This window comes from Argiope bruennichi, chromosome X1 (assembly GCF_947563725.1).
Source record: "Argiope bruennichi chromosome X1, qqArgBrue1.1, whole genome shotgun sequence".
In the NCBI taxonomy this organism is placed as follows: Eukaryota; Metazoa; Arthropoda; class Arachnida; order Araneae; family Araneidae; genus Argiope; species Argiope bruennichi.
In genome coordinates, this window is record NC_079162.1 from 111595219 (window position 1) to 111622216 (window position 26998).

A 26998-nucleotide genomic window follows, 5' to 3' on the forward strand; every position below is an offset into this window, starting at 1 on the left:
CGAAGTAATTTAATGCAGAACTTCGATCAACTGATAACTTTCCTTCCAAGGACCTTTTGGAATTAATGGAATAACGGAATTAATGCAACTATATGTTAATGATTCTTTTCACCCCTTTCTCAATACGAAGATACTGATATGAACAAAACGAATTAAATTTTTGAAAAGAATTTTGCTCACTTTTCGTTTTTGATCAAAAGCAATTAATTATTTGTAATTCAACGAAAATTCCGATTAAAGGCGAATTTCGGTAAAAAGAAACCCTATATTTCATTTCAAGAACTTTTCGGTATTCATTAAAATGTTTTTCTAGATAATTTTTTGATAGAAATAATTTTTTGTTTTTTAAATCGCAGACAAAAGTTTATAATTCTTTTAACAACTCTTTCACATTGAAATTGGCATTGTGGATTTGGTATTGGTATTATGGATTGTATTGGTGTTATGGATACTTTTAACATTCATTTAAAAGTCCTTAACAAATCACTGTGATTGAGATAATAAAAATTTCGAAGTAATTTAATGCAGAACTTCGGTCAACTGATAAATTTCCTTCCAAGGACCTTTTGGAATTAATGGAATAACGTAATTAATGGAATAATGTAATTAATGGAACTATATGTTAATGATTCTTTTCACCCCTTTCTCAATACGAAGATACTGATATGAACAAAACGAATTAAATTTTAGAAAAGAATTTTGCTCACTTTTCGTATTTAATCAAAAGAAATTAATTATTTGTAATTCAATGAAAATTTCGAAGAACAGATTCCGATTAAAGGCGAATTTCGGTAAAAAGAATGTGTCTGATTTGAGGATTTTTCTGAGATAAGGTGCCAAAAAATTCGATATTTATTAAATTACAAATAAATGATAATTATTCATTTCTCCACTCTTTAACAAAGAAGCCAAAGTCATCTTTTGAATTAAATTTCAGAAATGAATTTCACTCATTGCTTAACAATAAAAAGCAATGAACAAAATACTATTCTGAAGAAGCAACAGCCATCTTTTGAATTAAATTTTAGAAATGAGTTTCTTTCGTTGCTGTCAATTCTGTTCTGATAATCAAAGTCGCTTTTTGAATGATATTTCAAGAATGAATTTCGTTCATTATTTGACAATAAAAGACAATGAGTTAACTACTGTATATCTGCAATTTTTTGAAAAAGCCAAAACCATCTTTTGAATTAAGTTTTAGAAATGAGTTTCTTTCATTACTTCTCTATAAAAGACAATGAATCAATTACTGTATATCCACTGTGGTCTGAGTAAGCCAAAACCATCTTTTGAATTAAGTTTTAGAAATGAGTTTCTTTCATTACTTCTCTATAAAAGACAATGAATCAATTACTGTATATCCACTGTGGTCTGAGTAAGCCAAAATCATGGTTTGAATCAAATTTTAGGAATGAAGTTTGGTTGTTATTTCACAGTAAGAAGCAATCAACTAACTACTATATATGAAAATCCCGTAGAAAATTTTGAGGCAAGTCTTGGTGGAAAAGCATGTTTCATTCCAAGAATATTTGAGGATTAACCAAAAAGATATTTCTCATCAATAGTAAACGTCTCAATCAATTCTAAGTTCAACATTTTTCTTTTTGCTTCAGATATTTTTCTTATCATCAATTAAAATAAATGTTATTTTTTATTGAATTAATCTGGTTAGAAGATGTCACCGAGTTAACTAACATGTCTCCATGCCAAAACAATATACATATTTTTGAAAGTGCTAATTCATGAAGGTTGATGAGCTGAAAGACAAACGGAATTACCTCATGCTGTAAAAGACGTGTCTTTGTATGAAATTAAATACGTTGTCAAATTGAAGTGACGTCAACAAAGCATGCGCATTATGCTTTGTCATTCAAAGAAGAATTCAATTGTTAGGATTGAATATGCGTGCGGTGTTAATGCAGAAGGAATAGCTTCAAGGTCATGAACGAAACATAAGAATACCTTAGTTTGTAATAAAGAACATGTACGTTATTATGAAATATTAACTTTTGTTTGATTTTTTAAAAAAAATGAATAACTTATTTTATACAAATACTCAGTTGTTTTATTTGACTCTTTAATAATATATGGTATATCAAAACATTTTAGGAATTGATATTGATTTAAAAATAATTTATTGAGCTTATTTTGACTTGTTTATTAATTTGATAATTAATGAGTCATTAATTAATGAAGATATTTTTATGGCGAGGTAAGAAATTCATATGTTTTTCTTTTATTTAAAAACTTGACTAATATTTATACTAATATTCTTTTTTGAGCGGTATTTATTAGTACTTCACTATCTCATCATAATAATAATAGTTACGATTAAAATGATTGCTAAAATCACATTGAGAAGTCAAAATGTTTATCAACATTTTTTTTTTTTTTTTTTTTTTTTTTTGTGATTTCTGAAATTATGAGAAAATATCAGCTCCAGAGATGTCTTAAAAAATGGTCATATTGGGCTGTAGCCCAGGAACGTCAGGACGCCAAAAACGAACGCCGAACTTTATTGTATTGATTTTATTTTAGTTTTGAATCGATTATTTATTCAATTGTTATCAATTTTAAATATATTAAGATAAGATTAGGAATTGCTACTAGACAGTTATTGATTTCGTAATGTTACATAAATTAGTGGGTATATCAGTTAAAGAAAAATATTCATACATAAATAATTAGTAACGGAAAAAAAACACCTATATTTTAAAGTTATGTCTGCAAACGAAGTTGTCTGCATTGGCAGCAATGAAGTAGGTAAATGCACGCTGGCACTTAATACTATTGTAGTGCATCAGATCTAGTTCATTAACCGCTTAACTGTTTTCCTAGAGTGCCATATGTGCATAGATTGATAGAATTTCGATAGTTTCAAGCAAAAATTAAACCATTCATAAAGATTATAATTCAATATTAAAATTACTTCGAATACATAGATAAGTCAAGTATTCAATGGATTTCCATTTGAGTAAATATAAGAAAATATTCCCAAAATAGAAGATGTCATCTTATTAGATAGTAAAGAAAAAAAAATAGTTAAGAGGTTAATAGCTATATTAAAGAATACAGACAGCTAAATTAAAGAATTTTCAATTTACGAAGTGTAGCTACTATTTTAAGTACGATACTATTTAAATTTTGAATGCATTTAATTTTGTGAATTATTTTGTTGTGTAATATAACTCCATAAATATTGAGAATAAAATTGTTGATTGTTTACTTTGTTAACAGCAGGGAATTTTATTAATTCGTTTACTTTTTTATTATTTACATTTGTTCTAAGTTTATTTATGCAGGTAGAGTGAGTAACAATAATAATAAGAGAGTAGAAAGTTATCTAAAATTGATTGAAAGGGTAAAAAAAAATGAAAATAGGGAAATATATCTAAAGGAAATATATAGAAATTTTATAATTAATTTACAAAATTGCTTAGAGCAATCTAAATGTATTAGCAGTCTTAGAGATTTTTTTTTTGGGCTCCAAATAAGAAATTTAAAAGAATTTATTTTTATATAAATGCATTTCTCAATATGCAGCAGAAATTTGTTTAGAAGCAATAAGATTACTTTCTTTTATGCAATGATAAATGTTTTTTTTTTCTTTTTTCATCTAAACAAATCGATGGAAGATGTTAAAAGTTAACATATTTAGGCAGTAGAAATTGTCAAAACTATTGACCATTTTCAATAATCTGTACGAGCAGAAACAGCTACTATTTTAATTTTTGGATATAATTCATCCAGAGAAGCATAAAAAATGTATTCCAACTGATGAAAAACCAAACTGTTTTGTGAGACTGAAAGTTTGGGAAAGTATTTTCTTTCACTGGAAATCAATTTTATGATTACCTTTTTGCACGATATTTTGAAAACAATTAATAAATTAAATAGAAGCGAACAAAACATTGACGAAGATGTTGAAACTATTCCAAACTTATTTAATTCGTTGCAAATATATTTTCAAGAGTGACGCTAAATCTAAAAAACATGCAATTATTATTTAAAATGTTATTGTTGTTTCTAATGGCACTTGTCATAGACAACCCCACTGCTTTAGAAGTCAGTGATTTTAAGCCAAGGGTGCGTCTCTTGTTTCTCAGTAGCGCCATCTAGGGCCAAGAGTACGACTTAGCTATACACACGTCACAACTCTTTTTATAAGGCGAACTTCATTCATGCATTTCATTCACAGATCGTAATATAGAAATGAATCAGAGAACGATCACCCCTGAGCCAGTACCCCCAGTGATATTACTCTCGACATGGAGGACTTTGTGACCACGACAGATTTATACATTATTTAAAATAAGACGAAGTATTATTAAGTTGTTCAGAATCTAAAATTTCAAGAAGAATAAAGCAAAAAAAAAAATGTTTTATGAGAAAACATCAATTTATACGCAATTTAATGTAAATTTTGATTTCCATATTAATAGTTTTAAGCAATTATCAATGGCTCTTTTAATATAAGTATGTAAAAGAATATCAACATATGATCAAATATCCTGCAAATTTAGATTTATAGTGAAATTTTTTAAAAAAATGACGAAGAAACAATTGAAGCTCTAGCTTTATTTAAGAATATACAGCTGATCCAGAAAAAGGATTGGTTGAAGAACACATATATTTGAGATCCAGAAAGGTTGTCAAAAATTGAACGCATTATGAAAAGAATAATTAACTGAAAAATAAAACGCACTTTCCTAAACAAATACGATGCGAAAATATCTAAGAATTGCTTGTGTAAATTGTATATATATATATATATATATATATATATATTAAAAAGTGCAAAAAGATATTTCGGATCGTCAAAAACAAATGATTCGATTATTCTATTTTATTCATAGAATATGAAATATCAGAAAATTATAGATGTATTTGTCACAAAGAATGCCGCAAAAATTAAAAATTAAAAAAAAAAAAAAACGTATCTGAATCAATCAAATAAATAATTGTAAAAGTGTTAAATAAGGTGTAAGGCAGAATGTTTGAATGCTATATGCCCATAATATTGTTAAATTAATTTATACTTTATTCTAGCAAAAAAATTGTTTATTTGAATAATACTTTTTTACACTACAAAAAACAATATAAAAATGTTAAGCAAATTGCAAAATATTTAGATATGTTTTATAGTATTAAATTTAAATTATATTATCATATCTTGATTTTAAAATAATTTTTTGTAAAGAATAGAAAAAGTACTTTCTCTGTGATGTACCTTTTGAAATGAGCAAGTGTGGGATCAGGAGTGGAGGAAACTGGCTTCCAAAATCCTAATTTAAAAAGAAGCTGTTATACAAAATTGTCAGGGAAAGGTGATTTTGTGTTTTTTCTTTTTATTCCTAAATCACTTTATTCGGTAGGTAATTTCGTTAGCCCATTGACGTCAAAAAATTACTAAGTAGGGGACCTGATCGTGCGCTAAATTATTCTAGCTCAGATTCGTTAAGATGGTCCTGAGAGATATTAATCAGAGATGATAAAACAGCATTTAAAATTTATGAATTTGACTATAAGTATACATTTCATAGCCTTAAAAAAATCAATTTTCATACAGCACATAAAAGTAGTTTTGTAGTGCATAGAAACTATTTTAAAAATATCGTTACAATTTTTTCTTCTATTTAAAAGCCGCTATTAAGTCACTTCTATTTAAAAACTATTTTATTATTAAAAAAAATGTCTCAGTAAAATCTATGGCTCTCAGTAAAATCTATGGATGCAGCAGGAAATATAGATAAAAAAAATTTTTTTAACTGAGATAACGTTAGGTCAACTTAATTCAGTAAAACATTAAAACTTTAAAAAACAACAACTTATAAATTGAACATTATTGTTATGAGCTGAACTGATAAACCATATATTGAAACTATATAATGAAAAACCCTGTAAAACGTTGCGATTTCTTTATTTTACAGTCTGTGAAAGAAAGTTTTACCAAGTTTTCAAAATAAAAATGTATGTAAAAGTTAATAGATGTTAAATCTAAAATTGAATCACTGGTTTCAGGTTTAAATCCCAGTTATCTAAAAATCAAAATTAGTTTCGTTTCAAGTTTCTTGAAAGAAAGGAAACTACAAAATTCAATTGCTTCTTCTTCTTTGAAAATGAGTTAAATTACATCGCCAAATATTATACTTACATTAACGTAAAGAAGAGAAATTCAACATATTATTTGAGTATCCAAAGGAATTTCTTTTAATAATTTTGATTTAAATTTCACAATAAGAATGAAATGATTTTGATATTTCAGCATTTTTATATAGTGCAGTAGATTTTGCACTGCTCAGAGAAAAATTATAAATTAATGTATAACTTAAATTAAATAGAAAAAATTATGTTATTTAGTACAAGAAAGGCCCCATGGAGGCTCTTGGCATTGTTATAGCTCTCCGAAACTGTTTTCTTAAGAGATTTTGCTTAAACTACACTTTTAACTGTTAACAAATTTTTAATAAACTTCAGTACGTTGCTGCCGATTTACAAAGTAAAATTAAGCTTGGGAAAAAAACAATTAGCAGCTAAGCTCTCAACAGACAAATGGCTTATCCCAAAATGGATTCCATTTGCTAATTTTTTTCCCAAATTAGTGTATAAGTTATATTTGTTAAATGAATTATTTCTAATAGAAATTCGAAAGAAAAATAAATGAGTTAAAACCTTGTTTGTTAACAAAGTATTAAATTTGGCTTTCAATTAAACGATCTCACATCGATATGTTACGGAAGTTAAGACAATGAAATGCTGCCTAGATTGCGTCCTATGCATGCATCGGACGCAATAGGCAAATATATATTCTTCAGCATGCTTATAAGCATGTAAAATTTTTTTTGAATTATTTATCAAAGGGGAAAAAAACAAACAAACATAGACATCATTAGAATGAATGTTTTTCAACGATGATGTTGAGATTTTCAATTTTTTTAGAAAAGAAAAATCGGTATAATTTATTTTTATATCAAATTCACTTTACACATAACGGAACTGTTCATTGTGAATTCTCCCATTCAGTCCTTTTTTGGGAATATAAGTTAGTCATAATTTAAAACATTGGTTGAAGGAAAGCAGTTGTGCTCCTCCGGCAGAAAATATAATCCCCAATTCAGTTTAGATTTCTCCTCGATTTGTTTTTATTTTTGAAATATTTGGAAAGTCAGATATCCTATCTGCGGAATCCGTCGATGAATTCAAGAAAAAACTAGCAGTGACGTAGACACCTAGACAAGCTTTAAAATTAAAGCAATCCCCATCAGCTGGACACAGTTATGCAATTAGGAACCCATTACCATTTAGTGAAGTTAATTTTCGCAGCTGCAAATTGTACTTAAGAGCTTCATTTCTGATGCAAAATTGAACCATTTCTGTTTCATTGCACAATAAACAATGCTGCAACAATTAATTTTACACAAATCGACTCAGAGTTTCTGCCGATTTATTTTTGAAATATTTGAAAAGCTGGAAAACCAATCTTCGGAATCCGTTTGATGAGGTAAACCAAGAAAAAACAGGCACTGACCTGGACACCAAGGAAAGCTTTAAAATTAAAGTTATCCCCGTCTGTTGCAAGCAGTGATGCAATTGGAACCTCCTACCATTTAGTGAATTTAATCTTCACAATTTGTACCTAAGTGCTTGATTTCTGATACAAAATTGAGCCAATTCTATTTCATTGTACAATAGACTAAGCTATAACAACTCATTTTGAAAAATGTAGCATTAAAATATTTGCTGCTTTATTTTACATAAATGTTAGAAATTTTCACAACTCCAAATCGAAAAAACAAGACAATAAAGATCTAAACAATTTCCAGGTTTGTTAAGTCTTTTTTATTTTATCTGATGAGTAGTTTTTTGCCCGCATGGATGGGTGACAATGATAACGGAAAACTTTGTAACAATAACCCGCATTGGCTGAATAACATCCTGATGGAAAAAAAAAAAGTAAAGCAAAACCTGTGTCTTGGATTAAGGGTTAAGATGACGCACCTGCTGGCAAGTCAACGCACGCGGTATCACCTGCTCAATGCAGACGGTGGATTCTTGGATCTTTTCGGATTATTATTAAGAGCCAATTTTGAATCCTTTCTACGTGAGACAAGAAATCAAAATACTTCAAAATAACGGATCGCGTTGAAAAAAAACTTCAGGTGCCTTCATCAGTGCAGTTAGTTTTCTCTCTGCATTCGATGGATGTAGGTCACATTTTTATCATGTTAATAGATGGCAGAGTCGTCTGTGTATTTTGAAAATGGTGCAAATTAATACGGAAAAGGTGTAAAGAGAATGAGTATTGTTTTATTTTAGTCGTTGGAATATTATTAATTTTTAATTAAAATAGAGAAACTGGACAATTTAGGTTTCTGAAATCCTGTAGTTCGATCACAATGAAGCTCCTTTTTTATATTTACAATATTTTTTCTATTGCTGTATTGTCTTTTTTTTTTAGTAAGATAGAAAAACGGTAGTTTTAAAATGTGTTATGGCATTTAGCATATTGTGAGGGCAATGTTTTAAAATAAACTTGAGGCTAGATTTTTAAAATTTTTATTATTTGTTTGTTTGTTATTGAGATACGATGGACAGCTTGGCTCAGATTCTTATATACATGATTTTATTATGAAAAGGTGCATATTCATTTTTTAATTCGTAGCAGCGTTGTGGGGAAAATTGCAAATTTTCAAAATTATTTTTAATACAGTTTTATTTTTAGTTTTTCTAAAGAAAACAGGCGCTTATGTTTATTATAAACATTTTCAAGATTAAGAAATGCAATTAACGTTCCACAGTAACTGCATGTACTTTTAATTAAAATTTGTTCATCTACTTCTAGCTAACATGGCTCATAAAAATTTATGTTCACGTTATTTTTCTACTATAAAAGAATTAATAATTTCCAAATTATTGCTTAAATTATTACTGTTTAAATTATTCCAAATGATTACTGCTTAGAAATTATTACTCAAAATTTCACAGATCTTTTTAAAGGTTCTTTTTTTCAATTAATTAATTAAAATTTTCAAACACCACTTAGATATTTTATTTAAGTATAATTTATTGAAAGTTGGATTACTCCTTTCAGTATTTCTCGGTATTTTCAGCACACAGAGCTTCCTTTTTTTATTATTTTATTTTATATTTTATTTGGAAAGTAGAATCAAGGTCGCGATGGCCTAGTGGTATGATCTCTTTTTCAGAACGGGAGAGTTCCAAATTGGAAATACTATTCCATCAAATCCTGGGCTTGGTGATTATTAAATATGATATCTAGTCTAATGATCTTCCGCTAGAGGGGTTCGGAAGTTTCAAAGACGATAATGGAGTCAATTCTCTTTATCTGGTCAGGATTGAAATTCTTGAGATCTATTCCAGAGTAGCACCTGAGTTTCATCATTATGGAATGTTAATATAACTAATCAAAAATTTAAACTGGAAAGCTGAATCTTTCTGAATTTTTTACATAGACCATTAATTTCGAAATAGAGAAGAAATGTGAAAGCAACTATAGTAATAGCGAATATTTATCCTAAAGCTATTTAAAACTTCAGGTGTTTCATTTTCGGCCTGCTTTTTCGGTTGCTCATTATAAAGCTATATGAGTTGCTATATGTATTGCTATTTGCTTACATCACTGTTGGGTCTTCGGTTTGTCTTGTTGGGGATTACGAGAAACGCTGACTGTTAATTTGGTGTAGCTCATGCGAAAAATGCCTCAGAGATAATATATGTCAATAAAATATAAATGAATGATGTAGACCTAAAATTTATATCAATGAAATGACGTGTAGCATTTTTTTGTGTGTGTTTTCCCCTCAATATACAAAAGGCCTACAGGCTTTAAAAATGAACTTTGGGAGCTTTAAATATTCTTATGTTATGCTTGTAATATTGACGTAATAAATATAGGCCTTCGTGAAAAATTTATCATTTATTAAAGAAATGTTTCATTTTTATTATTTAAATTTCTACTTTTATTTCATTTGTCCAATTGTGAAGAATTTTTGGTAAACAAAATTTCTTTCAATATTTCATTGGCATAAATAATTCTTGCATAATTCTACATATTATTCTTACTATTATATAAAATATAACATTACTATAGTACTATACTGTGCTATATTCTATATAAAATTCTTACTATTGTATAAAAGTATTGTTTGTCCAAAACTACACACAGTAAAACATAATAAATTTTGGTGCCAAGCTGGAACCACTAATGGTATAGTATTTTATGATAACAGTAATATGTCGCATACAACAATTTCAGAGCAGATATAGCTAACCTATATAACGTTTTTCATCCATAAAATGCTTCGACAAGTTTGACATACCATTTTAATATAATAGGGAGGGTATTATTTGATTAATATCACATAATATCGCCACTGTTAAAACAAAATGTCTTATGTAAAGCAGTAAACTATTAAAATGTGTTAATAGAATCCAAAGAATCATGATAATGATTTATAATTGAGGGAAAAAAATCTGTTTTCCTCGTATAAATTCATCTCATAAAATGTTTTGGCAAATTTGACATGTCATTTTAATATAACAGTGAAGGTATTATCTGATGAATATCACAAAATATCCTCACTATTAAAACAAAATGCCTTATGTATGCAGTAAACTGTTTAAATATGTTAACCGAGAGCAAAGTAACATAATAAAACTGTATAAGTATGAAAAAAATCCATTTCCCTAGTACAAACTTTTAAAAATTTTATGAAGAGGAAATTCGAGCAACGGAACGATGATAATATATAATTTCTGTTTACTTTTAAACAAATATCTTATCTTGAATCCTATAAGTAAAAAAATATAGCATATATGCCTAAGCTATAATTGCTAAAAGTAATGAAAAGTTTTCGGTTTGGATTTATAGTTCTTCTGGAATATAACTAAAACTAAATATTATGTATAACTGAATAACTCCAGATCGATTAGAAAAACTGATTTTGCAAGTAATGTTAAGAATTTAGGAAAAAAATATATTTATGGTTTTTAAAATGGTTAGCAATGTTTTCAGAATTTATATTATCATTTTTTGAATGCATTCTTTTTACTTTCTCGTATACGCAGTATAGAAATAGTCAAAAAAATTCGAACTCAAGATTTTGACGAATCTCCGCGTTTTAGATCATCCTGTGTTCGAAAAACACATTTTTCGAAAATGTCCGTCTGTCTGTGAGAAAGATAACTCAAAAACGCTTTGAGCTAGACGGTTGAAATTTGATATACGGTCTTAACACTAAATTTGCAGATTTCTATTAAATTTTGAGTAAAATCAGTTCTGAGGAAGTCCGTCTGTCCGGTTATTCGAATATAAGTCAACATGATAATTCACAAAACGGAGAGAGCTAGATAGATAAGATAGGGTTAAGTAAGTACACAGTTTTAATATCTATAGCGTAGACACGTCAAAGTTTAAGCTAAAACCAACAACGGGTTAACTGTCTGTCGGTCGGTATTCTCAGAAACAAGTAAACTCGCTAATTCAAAATATCAATGACCTAAATATATCAAATTTGTTATGCAATTTTATGGATTTAAGTGCAGTTTTGTGTCAATTTTTTTGTTTCAATCACTTGAGGAAAATGTATCTAATACACAAATTCGATTTTTAGATACTATTTATGAATGTCGTGGATGAATCACAAAAGAACTTTTCAAGGGTAATAGATTCAGATATAGATACAAATAGATTCAAGGGTAATAGATTCAGTAAAAATGCTAAATTCAGGGCAAAAGTTAATATTACGTATGCCATGTAAGGCTTTCTCTAGCACGACAAATTAGTTAGAGAGAGGCGAGAAAGTTTTGGGAAGACCTCACCCGTTGGTTTATTTTTATTATTAAAAATGGCTAAAGGCGATACTTGTTAAGCAGGTGCTGTTGCCTGTGAGCTGCTTTATTGACGAAAATATATGATCCATGACTGCGTCTTAAGTATATAAATGTAATTTCTACTGAATAACAATCTTTTTTTTTAAATAAAAAAAAGCTACTGATAGAAAGCATATCTGCTTTCCTTTTCATTTGTTTTGTAATGTCGAATACGAGAAACTTACCCAGTAAATGCTATAAATAATTGTACGTTGTTGTACTAAGGTGATAAGCCTTTCAGTTGAAGTTTCCTATCTATAAATGATTAAAGATGCGTAATGGAAATTGGCGGACTTGAACGAAACCCGATAAAAAGACATCAAGTGTAATTAACAGGGGATTCGAGGTTGGCGCAATTATCTTTGGATGGTATTTACAGATTAGAGTGATTCGACAGTGTCAATTTGGTGCAAAGGTTGTCGAAATTCAGAGTCCCACCTTAGATAATGACATGATGAGCCAATTACACCATTTAGTGCCGACAGTTTGCTTAGTTTTCATCTCCTGAAGTGTCACTGGCGCGGAACCTCTACCTGTAGTTCTTGAAATTCCAAAAATGGCCCCAAGGAGGCCTCCCCAGTCGCGCCAGGAACAGGAAGGATTATCTTTCTCAGGATTTGACAAGTGAAGAAATAATTATATATTTTATGAAGGTATACTTCGTGTTAGTTCGTTAGGATCGAAAAAAAGGGATATTTTCACCATCTACACATAACCTTAGAAATAAATGACCATCATACATCTTTCAAAATAAACTCAGTATAATTGTCTTCCTAATTAATTATTATCATGATAAAGTAATTAAATTACTAGCCTTATTTAACACTGAGGATTTTAAAGATAGTCCGTAAGACTTCAGAACTGATTCCTTTCTATTGTTTCTGTGAATAGAAAGTAGTTACTGCTTCTTAAATATTATTTTCACTTTATATAAAAAATTGCATCGTAACAAAAAACAAAAACAAAAAAACTAAATAGTTCCTGTAAATAAATGACCGTCATCATCTTTTCAAATAAACTCGGTATACGACGAATTAAAATTGTCTTCATAATTAATTGTCATCATGATATAGTAATTAAAATACCAGCCTTAATTAACACTGAGCATTTTAAAAGATAGTCCGTAAGATTTCAGAACTGATTCATTTCTATTATTTCTCTGAATAGAAAGTAGTTACTTCTTCTTAAATATTATTTCGCTTTATATAAAAAAAATGCATCATAACAAAAATAGTTCCTGTGAACATCTTTCCAAATGAACTCGGTATACGACGAATTAAAATTGTCTTCATAATTAATTGTGATCATGATTAATTAATTAAAGTATTCACCTTATTTAATACCTAAGCTGGTTTGCATTTTAAAGATAGTCCGTAAGACTTCAGAACTGATTCATTTCTATTGTTTCTGTGAACAGAAAATAGTTGCTACTTCTTAAATATTATTTACAATTTATATAAAAAAACTGCATCATAATTATAACCAGGATAATTATAACATGAATAGCATAATCATAACAGGAATAACAGAATTATAACAGGAACTAAATAGTTCCTGTAATATTAAGAACTAGAAGATGTGCTCGTCTAGATCTAATGCTATCCTATTAAAAATATCTCACATCCGATTATCTCGAATTAATTAACTAAATTTGTAGTACAGAATCTGATGCGCATTTCAGACTGCTTAAGAAAAAAAAATGATTTGTAGTACAACTGAGATATAAATATACCGTGACATTAAAAGTAATGAACAAAGGTCGAGAAATGTAGGTACTAAAACATTTCATTATAAACAACATTATCTATCCATAACATTTACTCTTATTTAAATAAGAACTGATTAATAAAGTCGGCTTGAAACGAATAGTGATCTACTAAAAGAGAAAAATGTGATGCCAAATATAACATTTAAAAATGCCCAAAGAAATTTTTCGCAATAATCTTTAATTGGCCTTAAAGTAAGAATATAATAAAAATTGCAGACTTCAGCTTATTGACCTTTGTAACAATCCAGCGTAAAAGAATTAAATAAAAAGTGAAGTTTACGATCCTGTAGATTGATTTATAGTTGCTGATGAATATGTTCATGGTATTCTGCCAGAGCTGCACGGCGTTTTCGCTTTATTTCTTGAATTGTTTTTCTTAATATTTTCTCATACTCAAATTAACGCTAATTTTTAAAATCGGATTGAAACAGATGTTGATCTCTAAGCCAAATAGATAATGTATTACTTAAATCAAAATTTTAAAAAAATTGCTGAATGTAAGGAAATAAAGAACTAATTTCCCATGATATGAGAATATAATGAAAATTGCAGTCGAAAGGTAATTGCAATCCGATATAAAATTGTAAACAAAACGTAAAGTTTATGATCCGATAATTTATTAGTATTCATATTCTCACACATGAAAAAAACCTGTCTCAGTCATGACGCTAAAACAACGTAACAGATTCCGCTGAACCAGGGATGGGCAAACTTTTTTAATTGCGGGCCAAAACTCGAAAAAAAAAAAATTAAAACCCCATACAAATTGCCCTAAAAATTTGTGTCTTGTGAATTTATGGAATTCACAATTACAAAATTTCAGGACAATCTTTAAGGGATTAGAGAAAAATTTTTTAGACATTTTAGTCCGCTTTAAAAACGTAATATATAATTTTTTTATTTAAAAAATTATTTTTTGTCTTTTAGTTTTGTGCATCTGATGTTACAATCAATGTACCGAACTGACAAACAAACAGACAGATAAGAAAGTGACCCATTTTTGCATTGTTATTAAGTTCTGAACTATGCTTAAACTTACAAATCTCTAGCTCGTTGGGAAATTGTTTAAAATTGCATAATTTGCACTGAGCAGACAGAACAGAAAGCGAGTTAATAAAATAATAATGATAATTATGTTTTCTATTTAGTATAATTATATAGAAAATTATATTATGTAATATAATTATATGCCCAGAAATAATTATATTTTCTGGGCAAAAAGTTCTCATGCTGTTGATTATTTTAAATGACTAAATTTTTGTCCAGTTGCTTTACATTTGATAAAAAAATATAATCATATTCATAACTCTTATATTAGAGTCTTTTTTTGTTAATTTATTCTTTCATTAGAAATAAAAAGGAAACTGTATCATAATATCTATGTTACTTATTACATTTTTTTTTACTTTGTTACATCTCACCTGCTGGACGATTCAACTGAATAATGCGCTTTTTAATGTACCTTGCAGATAATATTTTTTTGAAACTTTTCTAATGGATTGAAACAACAGTGATTACTTCAAAGTAAAATGTCTAAATACCGGAGAGCAAAATGTCGAATACAGCCCGTCACTTAGGTAGAATTTGAATAATTTGAGCCTTCGACTGACATTTTATAAATTGGAAAGTCAATTTGCTCCCCTTTTTTTTCCTTTAAAAGAAACATTAGTTTCTTTAATGATATCTAACATGTGTCGGATAATTGAATGCTTCTTGAAAAATTTTATTTTATCGTTCAATTACTCTTTCATGTAACTCTAAAAGAATTTGCATACGATACAAAATGTCACGCAAAGATTTTTAAAAAAGATGTCTACAGCCGTCATTAATGAAATATGGGCGTTACTTAGTAATGGAAAATCGTGTTTTAGTTCGTTAACGTATAATCTGGTTACGGATAATCGTATAGTAACCATATACGGATAATCGTATAGTATACTGCACGCGTGGAGATTATGCAAGAAACGGTCTCTGGCACTTTTAATCTGTCTACACTGAAATTGCACATGGCTCATGCCATACAAAACGGCTTTAATCTGAACCAGTGAAAGTGGTCTCCCAAAAATGTTTTTGCATATTCTCTAATAAGCTTGTCAAAGAACGCCTTGCATGACACTGGTGTACAATAATTACGAAATATTAACTTTTGATGTGAATTTAGCATTTCTACTGAATCTATCGCGTCATCCTTGGTGAGTGTTTTGGTGATTAATCCATGGTAGGCATTAACCCTTAATTGGAGACGGGAGTTAAAATGACTCCACGTTGTTCATTAGCTCTGATTATCACGTGGTATTTTTTCCTTGAATACAATCATCTCCTCAGTACCTTCAAGTTGTTCTTTCAGCAATATGTTGGCAAAAGTCTAAGTATGAACACGTGCGCATAACCGAGTTATCCTTTTTCAAAGTTTTTGTTGTTATTTATGGAGTCATTGACTCCACGTCTCTGAAACTATGATATATATATATATATATATATATATATATATATATATATATAACGTACCAGAAAATTTGTACGCATTTTGCATTGAAATTCGCTTCTTTTGTCTAAACATATTGTTGTTTAAAAAGAAATGAATAATACTCAACCAGGACCTTCCAGGGAAAAAAAAAATTGGCCATGTGACTCTGATTTTGATAAAACTGTAACACAATGGTTTGAAGAATCTGAAATGTCGGAAAGTATACAATCTTAAATTTACTGCAATTAGGTAAAAATACAAAGATCAAGCGAAGTCAGATTTGCTTGATTTGAATATAGTGAAATTACGTGGCTGTATGGGTCAACTATTTTACATTGCTGCTTTTAAATTTGAATTATGCAAAAAAGAATAAAGAAATATTCTTAAAATAATATTTTAAAATATTGTATTTTTCATTTTTGTTTGTTAAATTCAAAGTTATTAAGATTAGTGTAATTCCGTAATATTTAAACGAAGTAAATACTCATTAAAATATTGTTTAGGTTTTTCTTATAATATATTTCCTACATTTAATACTATAACATTTAACCTTTTTAATATTGATATTTTAAATATTTTTGGATTGACATGATTTCCAAATGAATTGTGTTTTCAAAATAAATTCCAATTCTGTTTACAAAAGACAACTACATATTTTTTCCCTTCCCTACCTTCTAATCTCGCCTTCGATATCTTGTTTTTCTCCCTTTTCACCTTCTTGTATATGATGTATAAAAAAACTATTATAACCTGGTTGGTAGGGAGTTGGATTTGCACCCCTTGGGTTGTGAGTTCGAACCCCTCTGGTTGAAGACTCTCCGTATGTATGGTGCCTGGGCGCGTATTAATCTGTCCTAGCTACAAAGATCTCCAAGTCGAGACGATATCGAGACGGTTCTGGATCAGAGGTGATCGTTCTCTGACACAGTATAAATTACGATCTGTGGATGAATGAATGAAATATATGTATAAAGACCGCCCCATGAAAAGGGATGTGACGCATGAGTAGATAAGACGTATTCTTGGCTCTAGCTGACACTACTGAAACAAGAGACGCTAAAACTCAGCTAAAAATTGCGGGCTTGTCTATGACAAGTGCCATAAGCAACAATAGCATTGTAATTTTCAAAAAATTTGAATTCGAGATTTCGATTCGATATTTTAGATCACCCTGAGTTCGAAAAACACATTTTTGGAACATGTCTGTCTGTGACAAAGCTAAATCAAAAGCGCTTTGAGCTATAGGAATGAAATTTGGTATATGGTTTTCACAGCAAATTTGTAGATTTCTATCAAATTTAGAACAAACTCTAAACAGAGAAAGTCTGTCTGTCCTGCTGTTCGAGAATAAGTTAACAAATACATAACTACAAAAAGGAGAGAGCTAGAGGGATAACATTTGGTACACAATTTAACATTTATACTGTAGACACTTATTAAATTTTGAGCCAAATCCAACAAGAGATTGACCGTCTGTCTATCTGTACTTTCAGAAGTGTGTAAACACCATAACTCTAAAACGCAATGATTTAAATATATCAAATTTGGTATGTGATTTTGGACTACAAATGTAGTTCTATGTCAAAATTTGGCTTCAATCGGCTGGGGAAAAAAGCGTCTAAAACACAAATTCGATATTCGGGTACTATTAATCGCATACCAGGGATTAATCGCCAAAAAACTCGCCAAGGATCACACGTTAATTTCAGTAAAAATGTTAAATCCACGGCCAAGGTTAATATTTCGTAACTATTATAGCCCAATTCTATGCAAGCCATTCTCTGCCTTACCAAAACTCCACAATTTTTTTGTAGGGGTGGAGAATTACATTTTTATTAGAAACTACGCGAGAAAGTTTTGGTTAGACCACTCCCGCTGGTTTACTATTTTCTAGGTTTCACTTCGCCTTCAAGCTGCCCGAAAAGATATCTTAACACATCCATTTTCTTTTGTCAGAAATTATTCATTATGATACATTCATAATTTTTTAAAGTGCAATTTATATTGCTGGGCTATATAGAAGTAAAGTTGCTTTTTTCATACAAAAGCATTAAATTTATATTTTCTTAAGAAATTATTTTTGTTCCTGAATTGACTAACAGCAACTTCTTATATTCCAGCAAAGTTTTAAGAAGTTGACGAGTTTTAAAATGATCGTTGTATAGTTCAAAATCAGTCAAAATTTCTTTAAATTCCTTTAGTTAGAATAATTTAAAATTGTTTCATTAAGTAACGGCAAAACAGTATTGTTTCATTAAATAACAACTGAATAAAAATCTTTTTTAAAAATTATTATTATTTATTCAATATGCAACAATTCAAATAATCTGTTACATACTACTTTTCATCTTATTAAAATTCAAGAAGCGATCGAAACAAGAATAAAATTTATCAGAAATCAGTTAATAGTTTTTAAATATTCCTTTAATCAGAAGAATTTAAAATTATTTGACTAAATAACTACCAAACAGCAGTGTTTCCTTGGATGACAACAGAATAAAATTTTTTAAAACAGTTATTATTCATTCAAAATGTATTAATTTTAGTAGTCTTCTGTTAAGTACTCCTTTTCATCTCCTGACAATTCAAGAAGCGATCGTAGCAAAAATAAAATTTATCAGAAATCTGTTAATATTTAAAAAAAAATCTTTTAGTCAGAAGACTAAAATTGTTTCATTAAATAAAGACTAAACAGTATTGTTCCCTTGAATAACAACTGAATAAATTCTTTAAACAGTTATTGTTTATTCAGAATGCAATAATTCAAGTAGTCTTCTATTAAGTACTTCTTTTCATCTCATTACAATTCAAGAAGCGATTGAAACAAAAATGAAATTTATCAGAAATCAGTAAATATTTTTAAAAAAATCCTTTAGTCAGAAGAATTTAAAATTGTTTCATTAAATAAAGACTAAACAGTATTGTCCCCTTGAATACCTACTGAATAAATTCTTTAAACAGTTATTGTTTATTCAGAATGCAATAATTCAAGTAGTCTTCTATTAAGTACTTCTTTTCATCTCATTACAATTCAAGAAACGATTGAAACAAAAATGAAATTTATCAGAAATCAGTAAATATTTTTTTAAAAATCCTTTAGTCAGAAGAATTTAAAATTGTTTCATTAAATAAAGACTAAAGAGTATTGTTCCCTTGAATAACTACTGAATAAATTCTTTAAACAGTTATTGTTTATTCAGAATGCAATAATTCAAGTAGTCTTCTATTAAGTACTTCTTTTCATCTCATTACAATTCAAGAAACGATTGAAACAAAAATGAAATTTATCAGAAATCAGTAAATATTTTTTTAAAAATCCTTTAGTCAGAAGAATTTAAAATTGTTTCATTAAATAAAGACTAAAGAGTATTGTTCCCTTGAATAACTACTGAATAAATTCTTTAAACAGTTATTGTTTATTCAGAATGCAATAATTCAAGCAGTCTTCTATTAAGTACCCCTTTTCATCTCATTACAATTCAAGAAGCGATTGAAACAAAAATGAAATTTATCAGAAATCAGTAAATATTTAAAAAAAATTCCTTTGGTCAGAAAAATTTAAAATTGTTTCATTAAATAAAAACCAAATGGCATTTTTTCCTTAAATAGCAATTAAATAAAAAAAATTAAAAAGCTATTATTTATTCAGAATATAATAATTGAAGTAGTCACCTGTTAAAGATTCCTTTTAATCTCATTAGAATTCAAGAAGCGGTCAGAACAAGAATAAAATTTCATCTTTCAGTTATTTCATAAATCAAGTTACGGGGTTGTCATTACCACATGCGCTTCGTAAGCTGCGCATTTGTATAAATGATACTATCAACTTCTTTATATTTTAATGCTCTGTAATTTTCAAGACTGTGAAGCAAAGGATAGAAATGAAAGCTCAATGTAAAAGCATCCCATTTGATAATGAAAAAGAAATATGCGTATAAAATGAAAGCGGGTAGTAATTACATTATATTTAAAATGACGCCTGAAATTCAAAATAACGTTTTGATGAATTGCTTTTAAAAATGATTACTCTTTTCCTTCAGTTGAAACCGATCGCCCCAGTAAAATAAATTCAAGGCACACGATTTGTTGAAATTAAGTGCCAAATTATGCGGAAAGATGATTTATTTTAGTTGAAAAGGGTAATTATTTAAATCTCTTAATCAAAATTTTGTTTGATGCGTTGTTTTAAACTAAATGAAGTCAGAAAAGTTCATTGCACAAATAACGATGCGGGTTATAAATTTCGAGAAGCTCTGAGTTAGCTATTTTTTAACTTCTTCGTATAAATTTATAATTGAGATAAGTTGAAATATTGTCATTGAATATATTAATATTAACAGTTTACTAGCCATCTTTGGCGACCAGTTGTTCGTCCACCATATATATATTTGAAATAATTAGTAAAATTAAATAATTATTCCTCCAATTGCAAACAATATGCCAATTTCGCCACTTTTTATTTCATATAAAATGTTACCAGTGCTAATATGAATTTCATGTCAACACAATCATGCCATCCTCTCTACCTCTCTCCCCCATTTTCGAGAGAGATTTCAAAAGACATTCCTTCACTGCTCATTCTCTGAAAAATCCTTGACAGAGTTTGACTGTCGCAATCATTAATTAAAATATCTAATGCAACGATTTTGACAATTTTTATTTCCTATGAAAGTTCATGATTCTTTGATATTGCGTCAAGGGTCTCCTGACTTTTTACTCATTTTCAAGATAAAAGATATATCCCCAAATTCAAAAAGTGGAGCGATTTTGCCAATTTCCGTTGCCAGTTAATTTTACCATTTTGCAAGTACAGATAAACAATCAGAATGTTCTACAATAAATATTCACTCATAATTTATAATAATACTTTCTTTTATTTTAAGAAGAGGCATTTCATTAAAATTCATTGACATGACTATATTAATCCCATTAATATAGTCATGTCAATAATCGCAGACGGTGGTTAATAAGGATAATTTAGTCACGTCAGCCAACTTAGATTAACTAAGTCTTATCAAAACAAAGATATAATAAAAGAATAACTACAGTAAGTTGCACATTAATGATGGAGCATTCTGATTGGTCAGTTATAGTTAAAATTGGTGAGATAATCAAGGTGGCGCAGAAAATTGGCAATAGCATTTCAGCTACTGAGGCTGACAGTAGTGTCAAACTTTTAATTTCAGTAGAGGTCAAGTGTTTTCTTTTCGCATGACTGTTTGATTTGCCAGAACGATCAAATGGATTGGAAGAATGTTTTATTTTCGGTAGATGTCAAGTGTTTTCTTTTTGCATGACTGTTTGATTTGTCAGAACGATCGAATGGATTGGAAGAATGTTTTATTTTCGGTAGATGTCAGCTGTTTTCTTTACGCACGACTGTTTGATTTGCCAAAACGATTGAATGGATTGGAAGAATGTTTTATTTTTGGTAGATGTCAGGTGTTTTTCTTTTCGCATGACTGTTTGATTTGCCAGAACGATCGAATGGATTGGAAAAATGTTTTGGCGCTTTTGTTGGCGGGGGGGGGGGGGTGCAAACACCCACGCCTGGGAAAATATAAATTCTGAATCGTCTAAGATTTCTCTTTCTGCTAAAGAACAAAAGAACATAAAATAAAAAAGAAAATATCATTTCCGGGTTCGATTTTACTACAAGCATTTTCGCCCTTTGTCAAAACAAAATCTGGAGATAATATTGAGTTACAGTTATGTGAGTGGTAGCATTATTATTTTGAAAGATGTTGTAGAGTTATCGAATTTAAATTCTATTAATAAGAAAGAGTTAAATATTTACACATTTGGAAATGAAGTAACTGATAAGCGTATTTATGATGTAATAGAAATAAATTCGTAAAATGTGAAATATTCTAACCGGAATATTAGAATACAAGCGATTATCATTGCTTTGATCATTTCAGCAGAACTTCGGATTCCACCACAGTGTATTAGAAATATTACATTGAATAAAGAAAACTGGGTTAGTGGATAAAAGTATCTGAGATATGATTCATGTTTTAATTTGTTCTGATTACATTTCAGAAATTTCAGGTGGTGAAAATATAAAAATTAGTAAAAGATTAATTGCAGCTTCTTCTTCTTTTTGTGTACAGCTAACCACCCATCACCACTGAACGAAGCAGTGTCGACAGGATTTGTTGTGGCCGACTGGAGATTAATTGCAGCTGATACTATTTTCGGATATTTATTACAGGGAAGGGATGAGGAATTTCGAAATTACAAAATATCGTTCATTTAATTTAAACAGAACTTTAGAGAAAAGTAATAAATTATTCTTAAGATTACAATGATATCATTACTGAACACTATGATAACAGGATATTATTATTGAAGAGTTGAAATTCAATTTAGATCAAAATATCAAAACAGAGTATTTTCTTTCATACCACTCTGTAGTACGTGAACAGAAGTATAGTACCAAGGAAAAGATGTCTTTGATGCATCAACGAAAGGTAAAGGCGCGTTATCATTAAATGATTGTTTAGAGTGCGCATGAATTTGAATCATAATGTGTTGAAAAATTATTTTGTGGTTTAGATTACATTAAATTTCATTTTGTGCCCATATTAAGCACACTTTCTTGGGGGTAGTAATTGCTGAGGAAGATAGAGAGTCTTAAAATTTTTATGGATAAAAAAGAGGGGTCGTAATCTCGATCTCAGCCCTCACAATATTAAAACTCTCTATAAGCGAGAAACTTTTGGTGTTAAAAGTACAGTCGCCACAAGTTAAAGATAATGTTTAGAAGGAATCATATTACAGTACACTCCCAAGTACACTCCAAGTATCCGGATCAGTAGGTCGGATAACAAAAAAACCCGAAATTCTATGAGAGTTTTACATTTCTTTGCTCACCAATACCAGAAGGCAAAGTTTTTATACCGAAACTCACTGTTATAATACGTGTTTTCTCACTTGAGTGCTAAGCCCTCCATTTATCTCAAGCCACGTTGAATGTGAACCCGGCAGGGGCCCGGTGAATAGGAGATCACTGGTGATCATAGAAGCAGTTGTCAGTAACGTGTCAAAATAGAAGACTGTCTTCTTCATTTAATTATGATAAAAAAAACTAGGCTGGATAGTCAAGAACCGAATACTCGGGAGTGCACTGTACACCGCATAATGTTTAGAATGAATGTTGTATTTCTCATTTTTTTGTTATGTTGTGATTTATGGCACTTTACCAGCCAGCTGACAGTTATCTCTGAGCGATTTAAGCCGAGTGAGCTTCTCTTGCTTTTTCAGTAGCGCCAACTAGGGCCAAGAGTACGACTTAGCTACTCACGCGTCACAAACCTTTTTACGGGGCGGACTTCATTCACGCATTTCATTCACTCATCCACAGATTGTAATTTAGGCCTGAATCAGAGAACGATCACCTTTGAACCAGTACCCCTAGTGGTATTACTCTCGACAAGGAAGACTTTGTGACCAAAATGGATTTATACGTGCACCAGCCACCACACACACACGCACACATACGGAGAGTCGGCGGGGTTCGAACTCACAACCTAAGAGATGCGCGTTCAACGACCTACTAACCAGGCTATCCCGGCTTTATATTCTTCTTTTAGTTTTCTTTAAGTTTTATTTTCAAAAATTACCGTAATTCATGCATTATATACCGCCTTTTGAAATATCAACGATATTTCGTGCAGTATCTGGTGCTCAAATACTTGCTAGCATATATTGTGTTTGAAACTTAATGGGTATACTCGTATATCATTCCATACTAACCATGAGAAACCAGAGAGACCCATCTGATGTAAGTGAAAAGCAATAAAGAAAATGAAAGACGGAGATACTATGTAAACATCTTCGAGACTTAAGAAATTTATTTTCAAAGTCTGAAGATATTGATGTATAAAAGTCTTCATTCTCATATAAATGAAATGAAAAATCTTGTCACTTTGCCATAGATAGCAATAAGAAATTTTATTTGTAAGCATCTTAGAGACTTAAGAAAGTTATTTTCAAAGTCTGCAGATATTGATGTATAAAAGTCTTCACTCTCATATAAATGAAATGAAAAATCTTGTCACTTTGCCATAGATAGCAGTAAGAAATTTTATTTGTAAGCATCTTAGAGACTTAAGAAATTTATTTTCAAAGTCTGAAGATATTGATGTATAAAAGTCTTCATTCTCATATAAATGAAATGAAAAATCTTGTCACTTTGCCATAGATAGCAATAAGAAATTTTATTTGTAAGCATCTTCGAGACTTAAGAAAGTTATTTTCAAAGTCTGCAGATATTGATGTATAAAAGTCTTCACTCTCATATAAATGAAATGAAAAATCTTGTCACTTTGCCATAGATAGCAGTAAGAAATTTTATTTGTAAGCATCTTAGAGACTTAAGAAATTTATTTTCAAAGTCTGAAGATATTGATGTATAAAAGTCTTCATTCTCATATAAATGAAATGAAATATTAAACTTTGGCGTGAATTTGGCATTTTTACTGAATGTATCGCATCACCCTTGGCGAGTTATTTGGTAATTAATCCCTGCATGCGTCAATAGTATCCAAAAATCGAATTCGGGTTTCGGACACCTTTTTCTCAATCGATTGAAACAAAAATTTGACATGAAACGGCACTTGTAGTCCCAAAATCCCGTGCCATATTTGTTATATTTAAGTCATTACGTTTTTTTGACTATTGAGTTTACAAGTTTCTGAAAGTACAGACTGACTGACAGTCAACCCATAGTTGGATTTGGCTTAAGGTATATGTACACACTTGAAACTTCGAAAATCGTTCAATATATCGAATATTTTTTTTTTATTGCTTAATAATGTTCTCTGATCCTTCAGCTTTCAAACGATACCAAGATGTTGTCAATATTCGAAATATTTCTCGAGTTATAATTATTCTTCTGGAAGTGCTTTCATTAAAAACTCTAGTTACGGTGTTTTTAAAACTCATTTTATGAGGAATGATATTTTTCCACTATGTTGCTTCATTCAAACAATCATAACTCAATAAGAAATTATCCAAATACAGTTATTTATATATCAAAATAATCTGTATGAAATAGCGGATGTTTTGTGCCTCAATCAAAGTTATATTTATAGAAATAAATTTTTAATAGCTGTTTAAAAGTTAAAATTACATAAAAAAATCTCGCTTTTTCTATTCATCGTTGATGAAAAAATTGTTTAAAAAAAACTATACATTTTTATAACTTGTTTGAGGCAGACAACATGAAGACTAATATTAGGCATAATTTCCAACTAGAATTGTGTGTCTGTACAAATTAGAATTTAAGATATCATGTTTCAAAAAATAGGCTAATTAGCTCATTAAATATTAATTAATTAATTAATAATTAGTGTAATATATTTTTTTCTCACTGAAATGAGTTTAAACATATATTATTAACCTATTGCGAAAAAACTGGATTTTTAAAGTTAAAATTAAAAAAAAATCTTCAAGTGTGTACGTACACCTTAAAGTTTGTCAGGTGTTTACACTATAGATGTTAAATCCGTGTACCGAATTTTATATGTCTAGCTCTCTTTAATTTATAATTATCGTGTTATAAATTGTTATTATATTAGAACAACTGGACAGACGCACTTCCTCTAAATAGATTTTACTCAAACAGTGATAGAAATCTGCATACTTGGTGTAAGGACCTTATACCAAATTTTTACCGCCTAGCTCAAAGCGTTTTTTTGGTATCTTTGTCACAGACAGACAGACGGGCATTTCAATTACTATACTTTCTCTATATTACATATACGAGAAAGTAAAAATACAAATTCTATGAATGATAAAATATTAGAATAATATTAACACATAATCAAATATAATTGGTCAAGTTTCTATATGTTTTATTACTTTTACTTATTTACTAGAATATTTATAAGCGGAGAGTTTGCTGCAAAAATCTTATAATAATGAGTACAAATGTAGATGTTTAATTAGTATATGATTATGCAGCAGTTTTGAGTCATAAAAATTTAATTAAAACAAATATCATCATCATCATCACATTTGGCTAGACAGCCCAGGGTGGACCAATGCCTTTCTCTGAACTTCCACAAAATTAATAAAATAAAACATATTAACCCTTTAAAGGGCTATTTTTTTATAGTCATATTATGTTAAAATATTTTTAGGCTTGAAATTAGAATAAGAAAAGGGATTCATTTAGCTTATTAGATAAATTTAATTTGATTAATTAATTAATTTGGTTAATTAATAATTAAGTGACAAACCAAGACACATCATTTTGTGTGAGATAAAGAACTGAAGCATCTAAGCTTCTGTCTTTCTAAAAAAATTCGTCAAAACTTATTCCAACCTACATAATTTCATACAAAGATTGATAAATTTGGTGGGAAGCATACTTCCCATGGCCTTAGAAAGGGTTAAACTAAAATAAATTATTAACATGCTAAAAATCGGCTGAAATATGAAATTAAATTGGCCCTCTTATTGAAAGAGGAGCTTCATAATGCGTGATAATAAATCCGCAGTTGCGAAGGATTAAAGGAGGACTAAATTAATCTTATTCTTTTTTTTACATTAAAAAAAAAGGACGATATGCGGTTGTTAAAAAACATAAAGCAGAAATTCTTTCGCGTGCGACACCCGGGCCGAACGTCCTTGGGGATCGACATTAATAAAAATAGTTTTTAGTTTTATCTGAAACTCAAGAATAATCGGACATTGCGTATTAGCCGAATTACTCTTGGTTGCTTCTGAATATTGATGCCATTCAATTGCTTTGGTTTCGCTGTATGCTAATTTGACCGCCCAAATCCTTTTGAGACTTCGCTACCGAAAAATCTCGACCTCACCTGCTTATTAAAATAATTAAGCAAAGCTAGCTTTAATCG